Source organism: Jaculus jaculus, chromosome 12, assembly GCF_020740685.1.
Source record: "Jaculus jaculus isolate mJacJac1 chromosome 12, mJacJac1.mat.Y.cur, whole genome shotgun sequence".
In the NCBI taxonomy this organism is placed as follows: domain Eukaryota; kingdom Metazoa; phylum Chordata; class Mammalia; order Rodentia; family Dipodidae; genus Jaculus; species Jaculus jaculus.
In genome coordinates, this window is record NC_059113.1 from 2,531,934 (window position 1) to 2,550,728 (window position 18,795).

The window sequence follows — 18,795 nt, forward strand, 5'->3', positions numbered from 1 at the left end:
CATCCATGGTCTATTTTGACATGATTGCTTTTGTGCTGCAGGATCTTAACATTCATTTCCTTACCTGCTATCCAGCAGTGGTCCTTGCGCATAGGGAGACCATGGTCACAATGTGACTGAGGCCAAAGGCTTAACCTAGTGAACCAGTCATTTCTTCAAAGGCTGGAGACAGGCTGTTTCCTGCCCCTTACCTCAGCAAGCCCTTTGGCAAATGCAATCCATTAGTCTTAGAGGAAACAAGACTCAATAGAAATGGGCCAATCTATTATTACCATTGGAAATATGAATCGGAGCATGGGGCATGCTGATAGGGTAGATCCAGAGCAGGGTTGGCCACATCTCTCAGCACTTGGTCATCAGGCAGAGTGCTTCAGATGGCCCGTGTTACTGACAGCCCAGGGACACTGACAACCTACCAATGGGGATTATGGGCAGCCAACTCCATTCACAGAGCATCAAGCGGAAGAGCCGAAGGAGGAAGCAAGCCACTGGTGCTCCAGAGGGAACAAAGGAAGTGCAGGAGGACTTTCCCGCTTGATGCCAGATTGGCCAGGGAAAAGGTGATGGCAGTGGGGAAGGACTGTCATGGTCACCTGTGAGAGGCTTGTGGGCAAAGCTGAGAGGATCAAGAAGGGGCTGAGACTGAATCATTTGTTTGCTTCCTCTGCTCCAAGAGGAAAAACTGAGGATCAGAAACATAAAGGAAGCAGGTAACACATGTGCCAAGGAAGATGGATGGAGGGCAAGGAAGTAGATGGGTTGGTTGTAAAGCAAGAAGTAGCTCGAGTTGTTTCAAGGTAGAAATGTGAGGATTCGTGGAGAAATTTTTGAAGTCTATTTATTCTATATATTTATGTGTGATATGTTTGACAATCAGATTGCAAAAGTGTAGCTAGTGCAAAGATGAAGAAAAAGAATTATATACAAGAAAGAGGAGTGATAATAGTAGCTGTGGGGTGTGATAGGTATGAAGAAAAAGTATTATTTACAGAAGAAAGAGGAGTGAGTGGTAACAGTAGCTGTGGGGTGTGTGATCTTGTTAGTGCCAGGGAAAAAGAAAAAGAAGTATTTACACAAGAAAGAGGAGTGATAATAGCAGCTGTGGGTTGTGATCTTACTAGTGCCAGGGATGAAGAAAAAGAAGTATTTACACAAGAAAGAGGAGTGATAACAGTAGCTGTGGAGTGTAATCTTACTTGCTAAAAGAGAGGTGAGAGCTGAAATTTAGTTTTGGCCTTGGAAATTTTTGGTTTCATAGTTTTTCTCTCTTTGTCCTTTTAAATTTGGTGTCTCATACTTTCTGGCAAGATGTTAAATAACACTGTAGGGCTGGGGTGATGGCTCAGCTGACTTGTGGTCGTAAAAGTACTGCTGCCACTGTGTATTGGCCCAGGGTCAATTCCCCAGCTTCGATGCAAAGGGGCTCCTATGTAGCACATATATATATGCAGACAAATAAAATTAAGAAGGAACTGGAATGAATTTTTTCTTACCTTGTTTCTTTACTCAGGACCTTGTCCCCAAGGGCCAGGCCAAGAGCAAGCTTCTCCTTACCGAAGTTGTGCACTGCGGCTTCCCTCAGTGCAGAAATGGAGAAAGGGATTTTGTCTGATCCATCCCTGTGAAAGGCGTAGAAAAGCAAGAAGGACATCAACAGTGTCATAGTTAATGAGTCTAGGCATGCATTTGGAAGAATGGGGATTTATGTCCATAAATTTGAACTCCATGTTTCCTGCACTTGGGACATTTTCTGTTAGGGTGGAGCCTTGTCTTCCCGTTTCTTAGCAGCAAGCCGGCAACCGTCAGTTTATTGCTTGTCATAATTTTATTTATGTAAGTGTCCGGTAGGACTGACTTCCTGTAGCGTTACCTCACTGGGTGGTAGATGTTATAAAATTAGCCACAAGCTTTCTGGGACAGCTTTTGTTATTTTTCAGTTTGTCTAGAAGTCTGTTTACTTTTGACTTTTAACCTTAGCTTCTAATAAAAGAGGATTATTTGGGGAGGAAAAAAATGTATGTTTATAAACTAAGGCAGTATGTGAATTAAAATGGAATTCTAGTTCTCTAGTCATATGCCTGAAAGAGCTTTACAATATCATTTTGACATTGCAGATATAAAACTTCACCAGTTCTGCTTGGCTTGTAAAATATTTAGTTTCTAGATTTTTTTTTTTTTTTTTTTTTGAGACAATGTACCTCAGGCTGGTAATGAACTCATGTCTCAGCTGCCTTAGCCTCCTGAGGGCTAGGATTGACAGACAGGCGTGCACTTTCGTTTTTGGTGGGCTCCAGATGTTAATAGATCTGCTTTTCTCTATTGCCACCCTTTCATGTCTGTGGATGTCTTTGTGCATTCATTCACCCCACTTATAGCTCTAGAAGGAAGGCTCTCAAGTATGGTAGTAGCAAACCCTGGGCAGCCCACGCTTCCCTTGCAACCTCAGACTTAACACTTTTCAGGATTTAAGATGTGTAGACATCTACTATGGTGACAAAAGGAGCTGGAGCTGTTCACAGTTATTTTTTGCTGAATAAATTAAACTTCTGATCTCCATAGAATTTAATAACTAATCTTAATGAATGCCTGAGTCATAAGATGAGTGCTTAATCTATACCCATTTTCAAGAGTGTGCCGTATATGTGTATGTGTGCATTTATATGTATAGTATATTTAAAGCCTTTGTATGAATTTTAAAAGTTAGACTCACTTTGTAATTAATTTTTCCCTCTTGGGAAAAATAGTCACAAAACAAACATATTTAGAGCCAGTTATTTTGCAAAGTTAAAAAGCAGATGGTGTGGTGGTGCACGCCTTTAATTCCAGCACTCGGGAGCCAGAGGTAGGAGGATCACCGTGAGTTCCTGGCCACCTTGAGACTCATAGTGAATTCCAGGTTAGCCTGAGCTAGAATGAGACCCTACCTTGAAAAGCAAAACAAAACAAAACAAACAACCAAAAAAGCAGATGGTGTGAGGAAAAAGGAGACTGAACTATGATTCGATGGTATGTGACAGGAGGTTTTTCTAATCAGAGTGCTTCAGTCTGGCTCTTATAAAGCTTCCCTGTGCATTTGACTAATGTGCTATAGATGAGGTTGAACAAAATCCTTCCCTCCATATTTTTTTGGAAAAATTTGTGTAACTCATAGCGTTTTCCACGAACTTAATTTGTTACTTGTGTTCACACATGTGTAGATGTATACGCCTGTGTTTCAGATCCCAGAATTTTAAGAATTTATGTTTCCAAACACTGGGGAATGCTAAATGTTGTTGTGACTTCCTTGGATGGAGGTAGGGAGCAGCAGGACTGGAATGGGAAATACAGACTTAGTGCCGAGTCCCTTCCTGCGCGTGGACGCCGCACTCGACGAGCGGCGGTCTGCGCTGTAGCACTGCTGCCGGCTGCGGCCTGCCGGGCTCGGGACGTTCCCTCCAGACAAAGCCGGCGGGTTTCAGAGTGTGCCTGATAGGAGAGAAAAACTGTTACTACATTTGGATGTTTGGTTATTCTCCTCTGATCTTGCTTCTTTAAGGTAATTGTGTAGGAGCAATGATGTATTAAGCCAAATTAATCTCAGATGTTGGAAAGAATTTCCTTGGCATTTCATTTGTGACATTTGGGCTACACATGTCCAGTAGAAATTAGGTTAAGATTTGTTCTGTTTTGGAAAAAAAAGAAGCAGCAAAACATGGTGTATACAGCAATGTGAGTAAGTGTATGTGTTAAGCTTAAATTTTCAGCTTTCTTCAGTCAGTTTCCTTTGCATTTTATTGACTTGGGTTTCTCTTGGGCTTGGCTGGGAGGCTGGTGGCGGACAGACTCGGTCCGGCTGTGCACAACCTCCCTGGTTCTCGGGTGCAGCACCCTCCCTCTCCTTCGCTATTGTAATGGTGGAGCAAAGCCACCAAAGAAAAGGAGCAGGGAGAAAGGAAAACTGGTATTTTGCAGAAGCAGCCTTTAAAACATCTGCAGGATACTAAAGCATGAGTTCTTCTTGCTGTGCTGTTGAGTCATCTGGAGTGAAGTCTTTAAAGCACGCAGATGCTCAGGCACCATCCCAGGCTCCAAGTTGGTCTGTTTTGATGACCTGCCACTAGTGTCTTAGGAATGACCCAGAGGAATTTCTGATGGACAGACAAGGTTGAGAACCACCTGAGTGGAGCTGGGGATCGGGGAGGGGTAGGTGGGCTAACTAGACCTTTGGCAAGTCTTGTGATCTTTTCCCTCTTAGGGAGCTGCATGTGTTATTGCCTCCAGTTCCCAAGTATTAACTGGGCAGGGACACCAGCCTTTCTCTGGCAGATGTCTATCGAGATGCAGAAGTGTGGTAGGCAGTTATTGAATCAGAAATGGAAAAGGGAGTCCTGCCTTGACGCTCCAGGTGACCCCAGGGACTTCAGGATTTGGGCTTTTCTTCTTCACTAGCTGACAGGGCAGTGTGGCCCTTATGGCTCTATTCCAAAGGAGCTAGGCACATGTGGTTCCTTGCTTTGTGGTTTCTGTTGAATTAATTTTGGAACACTCCAGAAAACCATAGGAGTAAGGAAAGTGGTTCACACACAATTCAAGCATCACACCTACATGGGCAGCACATGGCTCTGACTTGGAATCCCAGCCCTTGGGAGGCAGAGGCAGAAGGATCTTGAATTTGTGGCTACCCTGAGCTACATAGACTATGTCTCAAAATAAACAAATAAAATAAAAAGCAAGAAGGTGCTTAGAACTTCAATGAGGCTTTTCAGAAAAGATAATGGAAAGACAAAGGACAGAGTAAGTTAAGTCTTAAGACTTAAGGTTTAATGTCAGGTGTGAGAAGGGGTCTTCTCCACCCTGTGTTCTATGTCTTTGGTTTCTAAGTAAGGAGAAATTAATGTTTTAAAAGTAATTAACCCTACCTCAAAAAATAAAAAAACCAGCTGGGCGTGGTGGTACATGTCTTTAATACCAGCACTAGGAGGATTATTGTGAGTTGAAAGCCAGCCTGAGACTGCATAGTGAATTCCAGGTCAGCCTGACCTTCAGGGAGACCCTACCTTCGAAAAACAAAAAAAATCAAAAAGGTAATTAGTGGAGAATTAAATAATTCTTTTAAACCACTGTAGATGTTCTTAAGTTCTATTTCTCTTGTATCTGCAGAGCCATAAATGTGCTGGATTTGGGTTTTAAGCTAATTCCTTGAAAGGCAAACATTGACTCTAGCTGAAGACAGGCCTAATGTGTGGTGGTGTTACTGCTTTTCTGCAGCATTCCCTTTCCATTTTCTTACTTTAAGTAGAACATTTCTTTTGAGATTCTGATTAATCCGAAGTAAGATTAAACATTAACCCAGTCTTATTTTGTAGTTTTGGTAACTGAGCACAGAGTTTGCACAATACTTTACAGAGTGGAACATTACTTACTGAGGTACATAGCTCTGTGGTTAAGAAACCCAAGAAAGGAAGTTAAGAGAGAAACCCAACCAGGGTGCACAAGGAGCATAGGTGACCCGTGGCCTTGTGTGTCTCCTTAGCCCCTTGTATCCGTGAGGACTGTGGTAGTGCAGTTGTTGGGGGCAAGGAGAAGGGAGTGTGTGTGCCTGAGACCACGGTTCAAAGGAGCATCAGCCCCCTTGTGAGTGTGCCAGACAGTTCTGTGGTGATAAGAGAAAGGGTCCAGCCTTGATCCTAGGACAGAAGTCCACAGAAGTTTAGAGGCTTAAAGAATCACTTTTCTTTGGGTTTCTGGCCATGAACTTTTCCCTCACCTTCTTGGGCCAGTGGCAGGGGGGCTGCCACTGACAGTGCTGATGGCTTCTCGAGAGCCATCACCATTGGTGACAGAACAGCTCAAAGGTACCCATCACCCCAAGGTTCACCTATCTTGTCCACTTTCATGTGATGATAAAGGAAACCCAAGTTGAAAACCCAGTCTGTTTATTTGCCAGAAAAAAAAAAGAGTATCTTAGCTGCCTCTGATTATTCTGAAAGCAGTGTGGATTTTGTTTGTTGGTTGGTTTTTGAGATACATTCTGGCTCAATTGTTCCAAATTAGCCTTAAACTCCAGAAATTAGTGACCCTTCAGCTTTGGCTTCCTGGGGTAGCCAGAACTTCCAGTTTGAACCACCATGGCAATCTAAAATGCTGAAGTTTAAACCATCAGTTTAAAGCTATCAACAAACAATAATGAAGCCCATCAAAGTACTTCCAAGCTCAGTGAAATGACTGTTTCAGCTTCACAGGAAGCAAAGGAAGGTGGGTCTCCACGCAGGCACATGGAAGACCATGTGAGAGGAGAGGAAAGGAAACAGAGGAGCTGTGAGGGTTTTCTTCTGTCTTCCTGGGCTTTGCTTTGTCTTGGCTCTGCTTGTCCTGTGCTGTGCTGATAAGATGCTGTGAGCAAACTTTGGGTGTGATAGTAGTTGACAGTGTGAAAAAAAAATAAACAGGATTCAGCTTAACGTTTTTAAGCCAAACATTTTTTTTTTAAAATAAATATAGTGTGTTTTATTTATAAATGAAAACAAGTTGAAAATGAATAGTATTTTAGGAGTTGAAAAGAGGCAATACAGTACTGAATATATAACCTTCATTTCCAAGGTCAGAGTGTCTGTGATTTAATTTATGTAAACAGAAGGAGTCAAGTTTTGCAACCTAAAATATTTACTTATCAAAACTATATTAACACTTGAGTAAACGGTATGAAAAAGGTAATGAGACAGGCATGTACATTTCAAAAGTGCATGTCAGTCAGGCCGGATCCCCGCAGAGCGAAGCCCAGCTCGAGGTTGTCCAGGTGTGAGGGACCCAGAGCGTTCCTGGGCTGCCGCACACTCTCATGCTCTTGTGCAGGGTGGTTGGCCCCGTTGCTGCTGGATGGGCTCCTCCTGGTGTCTGTCTCTTGTGCAGACATTTATCTGCCCCATCCACCAGGCATGGGGGGGGTATGATTGATCTCACCCTTTTTCGGAGAGGGCGTTACCTGGTGGCCCTCTTCCATCATCAGATCCAGAATGGGGTGACCTTCCATAGCTCGTTCTTTTTCTTACATCTTGCTGAAGCTTTTATCAAAGACCGTCTCCACTGGGGATGGACTCCGGCTCCCCAACCCTTGTCCATTCCAGTGTAAACCGTCTTCCCAGTGGCTGAGAAGCCAGGCCCTCTTTGGCTTCCGTGTAGGCCCACATTTATCTTTGCCTCTTTTGTTCTATCTCTTGGTGGTGACATGATGTGTTAGGTCACAGAGCAGTAAGTCTTAAACTAACTAGGGAAAGGAATTGTTAACCCCTTTTATTGCTTTATATTAAAGCTAAATTCATTCCTGTATTTGAATACAAAACTTTAAACATTTCAAAGTCAGCTTTTCTTCAGTCTCAGGCATGGAAAAAAGATGACAGTTCTCGAGTGAGGCTGTGTGTGTGTTTGATTTACTTCTTTATGGTTTGCCCTCTAAGGAGGAGTTTATAAGGAAAGTCTTGATGTTACTGTGACTTGACTCAAAGATAAATTTCCAGCTGTAAGGTGAAAATGATCTCATCGTTTGCTAAGAATAGTTGTTGGCCATCTTAGCATATTGATTAAAGTATTTCATTGATTTTTACACAATTTTTATAGCAGTCTTATTGAGATATAACTCATATAACATACAGTCTATCCACTTAAAATGTGCAATTGTTGTGGGTTTTTTTTTTTTTTTTTTGCTATATTCAGAGTTTTGAAGCCATCAGTATAGTTTATTTCAAAACATTTTCATCACTCCAAATGAAACTCAGTAAGGACCCTTTCACTCAGTGCAGCCCTCTATTTTGGTGACTTTTGCCTCTTTGTTCCTGAATCTTTGCAGTTTTGTATTTTGTGGGCAAGACAGAGGGGTGATTTGCTGAGCTGAGCTGAGCACGTACTCTGTCAGGCATGGCACTGGGCGTGCTTGCCAGATAGCAACTTCCTGTGACCCAGAGGAAGCTCCCTGCCATCGCGTGTGCTTTAGTCCTCGAGTCAGAGAATGTGATTCTTCCGCTAGCTCGTCTGGCGGGGGAGGGGGAAGGGGTGGGGGAAGGGGCAGTAGCTCTGAGGGTCTGAATGTGACCTTGCTGAGGCTAGATGTGGCTATTTGACTTAGCTGTCACCATTAACTCATGTGTCTTGAATGCTTGGCTCGCAGCTGACAGTGGAGACTTCCTGGTGGAGGTGTGTTGTAGGCAGAGGGCTGAGGGGTGTTATTGCCAGTTACCTACAACCAGAGCCCAGCTCACTCTCCTGTCGCTGCTTTCCACCTGCCGTGGCAGAGGTGATGTTGAGCCTCTGCTCATGCCATGCTGGCCCCTGCCATCATGAAGCTTCTCCTCAAGACTATAAACCAAACTAGACACTTTCCTCCCACCATTGCTTTTGGTTATGTGTTTCCTCCCAGCAGAGAGGCACTAACTACAGCAGTGGACTTGGAGAGCTCTCACTCTTCACAGCGTCCCTGCGTTCTGAATTCCTGCCTGTTATCAAACCAAAGTCACCATGTATTTCACAAAGTGCTGTAGAAAGAAGCAATGAATCTTGATGCAATAACTAGAGGTTTTCTTTTAAGGGTGACATGATATGGCATCCTCTATAGGTACAGCATCTAGGTAGTGTGAGTAGAGTTGGGGCCAGCTCGGCTGCAGCACGCCTTCCCTCAGCGCCTGGTGCCAGGAGTGTTCCGAGTCCCAATCCCATCTGTGCGCTGCCCTCCTGGGTCCCCTTCGCCTGGTGCAGGACAAGCGTGCCGTACATGTTTGTGGACTATTGAGTAAAGTCAAGAGTGCAGTGGTGCGGTCTCGGTAGGGTTTCTGTTTGAGTAGTAAGGCTCTTCTGTAAGGAATAGCTTGCTTTTAGAATATGTTTGGTTCTAGACAATGCAAAATAGTTCCAGGAATCTAGTTTGCCATTTTGTAAAATCAATTATTAAATACAATTTAAAAAATATTTCAGCCCAGCTCTTATTAGACTGACCAGGACAAAATGACAAAAGATTTTTTTTTAAATTTTTATTAACATTTTCCATGATTATAAAATATATCCCATGGTAATTCCTTCCTTCCCCACCCCCACACTTTCCCGTTTGAAATTCCATTCTCCATCATATTACCTCCCCATTACAATCATTGTAATTACATATATACAATATCAACCTATTAAGTATCCTCCTCCCTTCCTTTCTCCACCCTTTATGTCTCCTTTTCAACTTACTGGCCTCTGCTACTAAGTATTTTCATTCTCACGCAGAAGCCCAGTCATCTGTAGCTAGGATCCACATATGAGAGAGAACATGTGGCGCTTGGCTTTCTGGGCCTGGGTTACCTGACTTAGTATAATACTTTCCAGGTCCATCCATTTTTCTGCAAATTTCATAACTTCATTTTTCTTTACCTCTGAGTAGAACTCCGTTGTATAAATGTACCACATCTTCATTATCCACTCATCTGTTGAGGGACATCTAGGCTGGTTCCATTTCCCAGCTATTATAAATTGAGCAGCAATAAACATGGTTGAGCATGTACTTCTAAGGAAATGAGATGAGTCCTTTGGATATATGCCTAGGAGCGCTATAGCTGGGTCATATGGTAGATCAATCTCTAGCTGTTTTAGGAACCTCCACACTGTTTTCCACAATGGCTGGACCAAATTGCATTCCCACCAGCAGTGCAGAAGGGTTCATTTTTTTTCCACATCTCCGCCAACATTTATGATCATTTGTTTTCATGATGGTGGCCAATCTGACAGGAGTGAGATGGAATCTCAATGTAGTTTTAATCTGCATTTCCCTGATGACTAGTGACGTAGAACATTTTTTTAGATGCTTATATGCCATTCGTATTTCTTCCTTTGAGAACTCTCTATTTAGCTCCATAGCCCATTTTTTGATTGGCTTGTTTGATTCCTTATTATTTAACTTTTTGAGTTCTTTGTATATCCTAGATATTAATCCTCTATCAGATATATAGCTGGCGAAGATTTTTTCCCATTCTGTAGGTTGCCTCTTTGCTTTTTTCACTGTGTCCTTTGCGGTGCAAAATCTTTGTAATTTCATTAGGTCCCAGTGGTTAATCTGTGGTTTTATTGCCTGAGCAATTGGGGTTGTATTCAGAAGGTCTTTGCCAAGACCAATATGTTGAAGGGTTTCCCCTACTTTTTCCTCTAGCAGTTTCAAAGTTTCCGGTCTGATGTTAAGGTCTTTAATCCATTTGGACTTAATTCTTGTGCATGGCGAGAGAGACGAATCTATTTTCATCCTTCTGCAGATATTTATCCAGTTTTCAAAACACCATTTGCTGAAGAGGCTGTCTCTTCTCCAATGAGTATTTTTGGCATTTTTATCGAATATCAGGTGGCTATAGCTACTTGGGCTTACATCTGGGTCCTCTGTTCTGTTCCACTGATCTACATGTCTGTTTTTGTGCCAGTACCATGCTGTTTTTGTTACTATGGCTCTGTAGTATAGGTTAAAATCAGGTATGGTGATATCACCAGCCTCTTTTTTGTTGCTCAGTATTATTTTAGATATTCGAGGTTTTTTGTGATTCCAAATGAATTTTTGGATTGTTTTTTCTATTTCCATGAAGAAAGCCTTTGGAATTTTGATAGGGATTGCATTAAATGTGTAGATTACTTTAGGTAAGATTGCCATTTTCACGATATTGATTCTTCCAATCCAGGAACAAGGGATGTTTCTCCACTTTCTAGTGTCTTCTGCAATTTCTCGCTTGAGTGTTTTAAAGTTCTCATTGTATAGATTCTTTACTTCCTTGGTTAGGTTTATTCCAAGGTATTTTATTTTTTTTGATGCAATTGTGAATGGGAGTGATTCTCTGATTTCATCCTCTGTGTGTTTGTTGTTAGCATATATGAAGGCTACTGATTTCTGTGTATTTATTTTGTATCCTGCTACATTGCTGTAGGTTTTGATCAGCTCTAACAGCCTGCTAGTAGAGTTTTTAGGGTCCTTTATGTATAAAATCATGTCATCTGCAAATAATGATAACTTGATTTCTTCCTTTCCAATTTGTATCCCTTTTATGTGTGTCTCTTGCCTTATTGCTATGGCTAAGACTTCCAAAACTATATTAAATAGAAGTGGGGACAGTGGACACCCTTGTCTTGTTCCTGATTTTAGTGGAAAAGCTTCCAGTTTTTCCCCATTTAGTAAAATGTTGGCTGTAGGCTTGTCATAAATAGCCTTTATTATATTGAGATATGTTCCTTCTATTCCCAGTCTCTGTAGGACTTTTATCATGAAGGGATGTTGGATTTTGTCAAATGCTTTCTCTGCATCTAATGAGATGATCATGTGATTTTTGTCCTTCAACCCGTTTATGTAATGTAGTACATTTATAGATTTGCGTATGTTGAACCATCCTTGCATCTCTGGGATAAAGCCTACTTGGTCAGGGTGAATGATCTTTTTGATATACTCTTGTATTCTGTTTGCCAATATTTTGTTGAGAATTTTTGCATCTATGTTCATGAGGGAGATTGGTCTGTAATTTTCTTTTTTTGTTCTATCTTTGCCTGGTTTTGGTATCAGGGTGATGCTGGCCTCATAGAAGGAGTTTGGTAGAATTCCTTCTTTTTCTATTTCCTGGAAAAGCTTAAGAAGCAATGGTGTTAGCTCTTCCTTAAAAGTCTGGTAAAATTCAGCAGTGAATCCATCCAGGCCTGGGCTTTTTTTAGTTGGGAGATTATTGATAACTGTTCGGATCTCCATGTTTGTTATAGGTCTATTTAAGTGATTAATCTCATTTTGATTTAATTTAGGTAGGTCATATAGATCAAGGAAATCATCCATTTCTTTCAGATTTTCATACTTTGTGGAGTATATGCTTTTATAGTATGTCCCTATGATTTTTTTAATTTCTCTGGAATCTGTTGTGATGTTACCTTGTTCATCTCTGATTTTATTAATTTGTGTCTCTTCTCTCTTTCTTTTGGTCAGATTTGCTAAGGGTTTATCAATCTTGTTTATCCTTTCAAAGAACCAACTCTTTGTTTCATTAATTCTTTGGATTGTTCTTTTTGTTTCTATTTCATTAATTTCTGCCCTAATCTTTATTATTTCTTCCCGTCTACTGATTTTTGGTTTGCCTTGTTCTTCTTTTTCCAAGGCTTTAAGGCGAAGCATTAGGTCGTTTACTTGCGACCTTTCTAATTTCTTAATATAGGCACTTAAGGCTATAAATTTACCTCTTAGAACTGCCTTCATTGTGTCCCAGAGATTTTGGTATGTTGTGTTCTCATTATCATTTGACTCTATAAATTTTTTGATTTCCTTTTTGATTTCTTCATTGACCCACTCATCATTTAGTAGTGTATTGTTTAGTTTCCATGATTTTGTGTATGCTCTATAGCCTTTCTTGCTACTGATTTGTAGTTTAATTCCATTGTGGTCAGATAGAATGCAAGGAATTATTTCAATTTTCCTGAATTTTTTAAGATTTGCTTTGTGTCCTAATATATGGTCTATTTTAGAGAATTTTCCATGTGCTGCTGAAAAGAATGTATATTCTGCAGCCTTTGGATGAAATGTCCTGTATATATCTGTTAGGTCCATTCCTTCTATGACCTCATTTAGTCCAGATGCCTCTCTGTTTATTCTTTCCCTGGATGACCTGTCAATTGATGAGAGTGGGGTGTTAAAGTCACCCACCACCACTGTGTTTGGTGTTATCTGTGACCTTAGTTCTAGTAGTGTTTGTTTGACGAATTTGGGAGCCCCCATGTTAGGTGCATATATGTTTAGGATTGTAATGTCCTCCTGTTGGAGTGTGCCCTTAATCAATATAAAGTGACCTTTCTTATCTTTCTTGACTAACGTCGGACTAATGTCTACCCTGTCTGATATTAGGATAGCAACCCCTGCTTGTTTTCTAGGCCCATTTGCTTGAAACACCGTCTTCCAACCTTTCACTCTAAGATAATGTCTATCCTTTGTAGAAAGGTGAGTTTCTTGGAGACAACAAACTGTAGGATCCTGCTTTTTAACCCAGTCTGCAAATCTATGTCTTTTCGTTGGGGCATTGAGACCGTTGATATTAAGAGATATTATTGAAAGGTGTGTATTTATGTTTGCCATTTTTGTGTGTGTGTGTGTGTGTTACTGGTTCTACCTGTGCTCTCTTCTGTTAACTGGTATTTGAGTATAGCTTGTTTTTTCTAGGTTCCTTATATGTGTGCTTTTCCTTTTGTTCAGCATGGAGGATTCTATCAAGTATTTTCTGTAGAGCTGGTTTTGTCTTCAAATACTCCTTTAACCTGCTTTTGTCATGGAATGTCTTTATTTCTCCATCTATTTGAATGGATAACTTTGCAGGATAAAGTAACCTTGGTTGACAGTTGTTATCTTTCAGAACTTGGAATATATCACTCCAAGCCCTTCTGGCTTTAAAAGTTTGTGTTGAATAATCTGCTGTAATCCTGATGGGCTTGCTTTTGTAGGTGGCTTGATTTTTCTCTCTAACTGCTTTCAATATTTTTTCTTTGGTTTGTGTGTTTGGAAGTTTGATTATAATATGGCGGGGAGAGGTTCTTTCTGGGTTTTGTCTGGCTGGGGTTCTAAAGGTTTCCTGTATCTGTATTGGCACCTCTTTCCCAATTTGGGGGAATTTTTCCTCTATGATTTTGTTGAAGATGCCTACTATGCCTCTGGAGTGGAGTTCTTCTCCTTCTACTATACCCTGAATTCTTATATTGGATCTTTTCATAGTGTCCCGAATATCTTGAAATTCCCACTCATACTTTTCTATAAGTTTGCAAAATGACAAAAGATTTTGTGTGCATTTTCTGTTAAGATTATTCATTCAGGGGTTGGGGATGGGCTCAATTGGTAGAGTGCATGCATAAGGCCCTGAGTTTGATCCCCAGCACTGCATAGAATGATGAGGGCCCAGTAGCCTGTTATCCCAATTTCTTTCTTTCCCTCTTTCCTTCCTTCCTTCCTTCCTTCCTTCCTTCCTTCCTTCCTTCCTTCCTTCCTTCCTTCCTTCCCTTCTTCCTTTCTTTCTTTCTTCCTTCCTTCCTTCCTTTTATAAATATTTTATTTATTTACTTGCAAGGAAAGAGACAGAGAGAGGGAGAGAGAGGGAGAGAGAGAGCATGCCAGGGCCTCCAGCCACTGCAAACTAACTCCAGATGCATGCATCACGTTGTGCATCTGGCTTATGTGGGTCCTGGGGAATTACACTTGGGTCCTTAGGCTTCGCAGGCCAATGCGTTAACTGCTATGCCATCTCTCCAGCCCTGCCCCGGTTTCTTTTTTTTTTTTCTTTTTTTGGTTTTTCGAGGCAGGGTCTCACTCTGGTCCAGGCTGACCTGGAATTAACTCTGTAGTCTCAGGGTAGCCTTGAACTCACGGCGATCCTCCTACCTCTGCCTCCTGAGTGCTGGGATTAAAGGCGTGCGCCACCACACCTGGCCTGCCCCGGTTTCTTGATGGTTGCCAATGTTGAGCATCTTGCCACACACTTGTCTGTTTTTGTTTTCCTTTAAGTCAGGGTCTCGTGTATTCCAGGCAGGTACCATTCAGTATGTTTCCAAGGATGACTGAACTCTTGATCTTTCTACCTCTAAAGTGGTGGGATTACAGGCATGTGCCACCACACCCAGTGTATGATGAGCTAGTGATCAAACTCAGGGCTTCACATGTGCTCGGCAGGCAGTCTACCCATGGAGCCACATGCCCAGCTCCATTATTTGCATATGCCTTTTGAGAAATACCTACTCAGGTATTCTGAACATTTTACAATTTATTTCTCCTGTTGATTTGAATGCATTCCTTACATATTTTGGTTGGTGTGTCTTATCATACATAGGTTGCAGACATTTTCTCCCATTCTTCATTCCTCACATTGTCTTATCTGGCCATCAAATCCAGGTGTCTTTGCTTATTTTATGGATCCCACTTTTATTTTTGTTGCCTATAGCCTGGCTTTGGAAATCCACATTTAAAAAAAGTAGTTGATGGGTTTAGCGGTTAAGCGCTTGCCTGTGAAGCCTAAGGGCCCCGGTTCAAGGCTCGATTGCCCAGGACCCATGTTAGCCAGATGCACAAGGGGGGTGCATGTTTCTGGAGTTTGTTTGCAGTGGCTGGAAGCCCTGGCACGCCCACTCTCTCTCTCTCTCTCTCTCTGCCTCTTTCTCTCTCTCTGTCTGTTGCTCTCACATAAATAAATAAAAATAAACAAAAAAATTCCTTAAAAAAGTAGTTGAATTCATTCAGTTGATGTGGTTTTGTTTTATTTAAAAACAAACAAAACATGGGCTGGAGAGATGGCTCAGTGGCTAAGGCATTTGTCTGTGAAGCCTTACGCCTTGAGTTTGATTCCCCAGTACCCACGTAAAGCCACTTGCACAGTGACACATGGATCTGGAGACTATTGACAGTGGCCACAGGCTTGATGTGCTTCTCTCTCTCTCTCTCTCTCTCTCTCTCTCTCTCTGTCTTCTATCTCTCTCTGCTTGCAAATAAATGAATAAATCATTTATGAAAAAAAACAAAGCTGGTCTTGGTGGCACACACCTTTAGTCCCAGCACTTGGGAGACAGAGGTAGGAGGATCACCATGAATTTGAGGCCAGCCTGAAAGTACAGAGTGAATTCCAGGTCAGCCTGGGCTAGAGTAAGGCCTTACCTTGAAAAACAAAGCAAAAAAACAACAACAACAACAACAACAAAACACTTGTCTTTCAGCTTTGTTTAATTAAAAAAAATAATAACAGCTTGTTTTGGGGGCTTTTGTTGTTGTTGTTAGTTTGTTTTTTCAAGGTAGGGTATTACTGTGGGCCACCTGAACTGGAACTTACTCTGTAGTCCCAGGCTGGACTCACAGCAATCTTCAGCCTTCAAGTGCTGATTCTTTTTTAAGAGTCGTTTTAAACAAATGGAAAAGAAAGCACAGAAATTCCCACATGCCCCTATTCCGTGCATGTACACAGCAGCCTCCCTTATCGGTATACCTGACCAGAGTTGTGCACGTGCTATCTTTGCCAAGTCTGTTTTAACACAGCATTATCACCCAGAGTCCGCAGGCTACATATATTTGGGTTCTATCTTGGGGCAGTGCAACCTACGGACAAATGTGTAATTATTAATATGTATGTAGAATATCTTTGTCAGAGTCTCAAGTAGCCCAGGCTAGCTTCAAACTTGCTGTGTAGCCTAGGATGACCTTGAACTTCTGTCATCCTGCTTCCACCTCTGGCACTACTGTTAGAGATGTGCACCGCCACGGCTGATTTATGGAGTGCTGAGGGGTGGCCACAGGGCTGTGTGCATGCTAGACAGGCACTCTTACCAACTGCGTTACAGCTCCATTCCCCTTACAAGGATTTGTTGTTGTTCTGACGAAAGGAGGGTCTCACTCTAGCCCAAGCTGACCTGGAAACTCACTGTGCAATCCCAGGCTGACCTGCAGCTCACAGTGATCCTCCTACCTCTGCTTCCCTGCTGCTGGGATTAAAGGCATGCTCTATCACGTCTGGCCCCCTTATAATATTTGACAAAATACTTTCACTTCCCTAAAAGTCCTCTGTGGTTGGCCTATTCTTTTCACCCTTCCCCCAACTTCTGGCAACCATTTCTTCCATACACTTGCAATTTCCAGAATGTTCTAGAGTAGGACTCATACCATCATTTTCAGATTAGATTCATTCACAGACATGTGCATTTAAGTTTCTTCCACGTCTCTTTGTGGCTTAGACCGCTTCTTTGGAGCATTACACATGATCCCTTGTTGGGTGTAAATGTTTTTCCGTTCACTTACTGAAGGTTCTCTTGCTAACTTCCAAGTTCAGCCGTCGTGAACCAAAGCTGCTCTAAACATGTTCAGCTTTCTGTGTGGATGAAGTTTTCAGCTCCCTTTTACCAAAGAGTGTGCTTGCTGGACCACCTGCTCAAAGTTTGGCTTTGGATCCCAGTGCCGGTGTGTTGGCACCTGCTGGGATAGAGCAGCATGAAGGGGCCTCGAGCCAGAGGACTGGGGATCTGTGGCCAGCCTTTGGTCTTGCCTAGACTGCATAGTGAGAGCCTGTCTCAGAAGAAGCAAAAGTCATAACAACACATACCAAAACCCTTCACCCCCCCCAAAAAAAAATCTCTTCAGCTGCCTCTTTGGCTTTCTCACAGCTCGCTGGCCTTTCCATATGAATTCCCTGATGATCTGCGATGTGGCACCTGCTTCATGTGGCACTTGTATGCCACTGCTGTGCAGTGTTAGGGTGGTGAGGACACTCTGAAAGCAGAATTGTTTCATGCTGTTGAGTTTAAGAGGTCTTTGTATGTTTTGGATAGCAAGTACTTTCTCTTAGTCCATGGCTTGAATTTTCATTGTCTTAACTGTGTTATTTTCCTTCCCTCTTTTTATTCATAGTAAAAAAAATTAACTTTATTGAAGCCCAACATATCTATGACCATCCTACACCCATCCCCACCACAGTCTTTGGTGTAACATCTACAGTCTTTCCAAACTCCGCTTCCTCTAGATTTCTTCTGTGCCATGTGGTTTTGTAGCATTGTGTTCTACCTCAGTCTGTGATCCATTCTGATATAATTTTAGGAAGGGAATCAGGCTTGTGTCTAGTTTCTTCTGGTGTGCTGTGGTCTTGTACCTGTCAGTATTCATTGCCATTATTCCTTAGTCAAAAATCACCCAAGCCAGGATGGAGAGATGGCTCACCAGTTAAGACACTTGCCTGCAAAGCTTGAGGAGACTGGTTTAATTCCCCAGTACCCACTTAAAGCCAGATGCAGAAGGTGATGCATGTATCTGCAGTTTGTTCTTTGTAGTGGCTAGAGGCCCTGGTATGTCTGTTCTCTACTCTTTCTGCCTCTCAAATAAATAAACAGAATTTTAGAGAAAAGATTAGCTAATTCTACTTATGCAGGTTTATGTCTTGGTGCTATTATATTCCATTTATTTATTAATATTCTTCTTGCCCAAACCACACTGTCTTCCTTACCATCGAGGGAAGTAGTTCTTGAAGTCTTGTAGCGTCAGTCCTCTAACTTATTCCTCTTTTTAATATTGGGCGGATTCTTTTGGCTCTTTCCCTTCTTCATATAAACTATAGAATCAGAGTTGGGACAAACTGACATCTTGACAATATCAAGTCTATGGTGGTTTGAATTAAATGTCCCCCTTAAACATATGTGTTTTGAATGTTTGGTTTCCAGCTGATGGCAGTTTGGGAGGTGGAGCCTCGCTGGAGCAGGTGTGTTGCTGGGGTGGGGGTGGGGTCTCCCAGCTTGTCAGTGTTTGTTAGCTTGGCTCATTCTCCTGCTACTGTGTTGAATGTGTTGTGGCAGAGGTGATGTCCAGCCTCTGCTCATGCCCTGCCAACGTGGAGCTTCCCCTTGAGACTGTAAGCCCGAATTAAAAGCTGTACTGCCATCAGCTGCTTTTGGTCAGGTGCTTTATGCCAATAGCAAGAAAGTAACCACATGCAGTGTCTTTCAATGAACTGTTGCTTTAACTCTGATGGCTTTCATCAGAGCATTTAGTTTTTCTTATACCAATCCCATGCATATTCAGTTATAATTATCTCAACTTTTTTTTTTAAATTTTTTATTTGAGAGCGACAGACACAGAGAGAAAGACAGATAGAGGGAGAGAGAGAGAATGGGCACGCCAGGGCTTCCAGCCTCTGCAAACGAACTCCAGACGCATGCGCCCCCTTGTGCATCTGGCTAACGTGGGACCTGGGGAACTGAGCCTCGAACCGGGGTCCTTAGGCTTCACAGGCAAGCGCTTAACTGCTAAGCCATCTCTCCAGCCCAATTATCTCAACTTTTATGGTA

At 42.0% G+C, this 18,795-nt stretch overlaps 1 protein-coding gene across 3 annotated transcripts in view; it reads left to right on the forward strand.

Moving 5' to 3' along the window:
• The window catches only part of Znf608 (zinc finger protein 608), a 122,453-nt gene that overhangs the window by 46,392 nt on the left and 57,266 nt on the right, over window positions 1–18,795 (forward strand). The window lies entirely within an intron of this gene.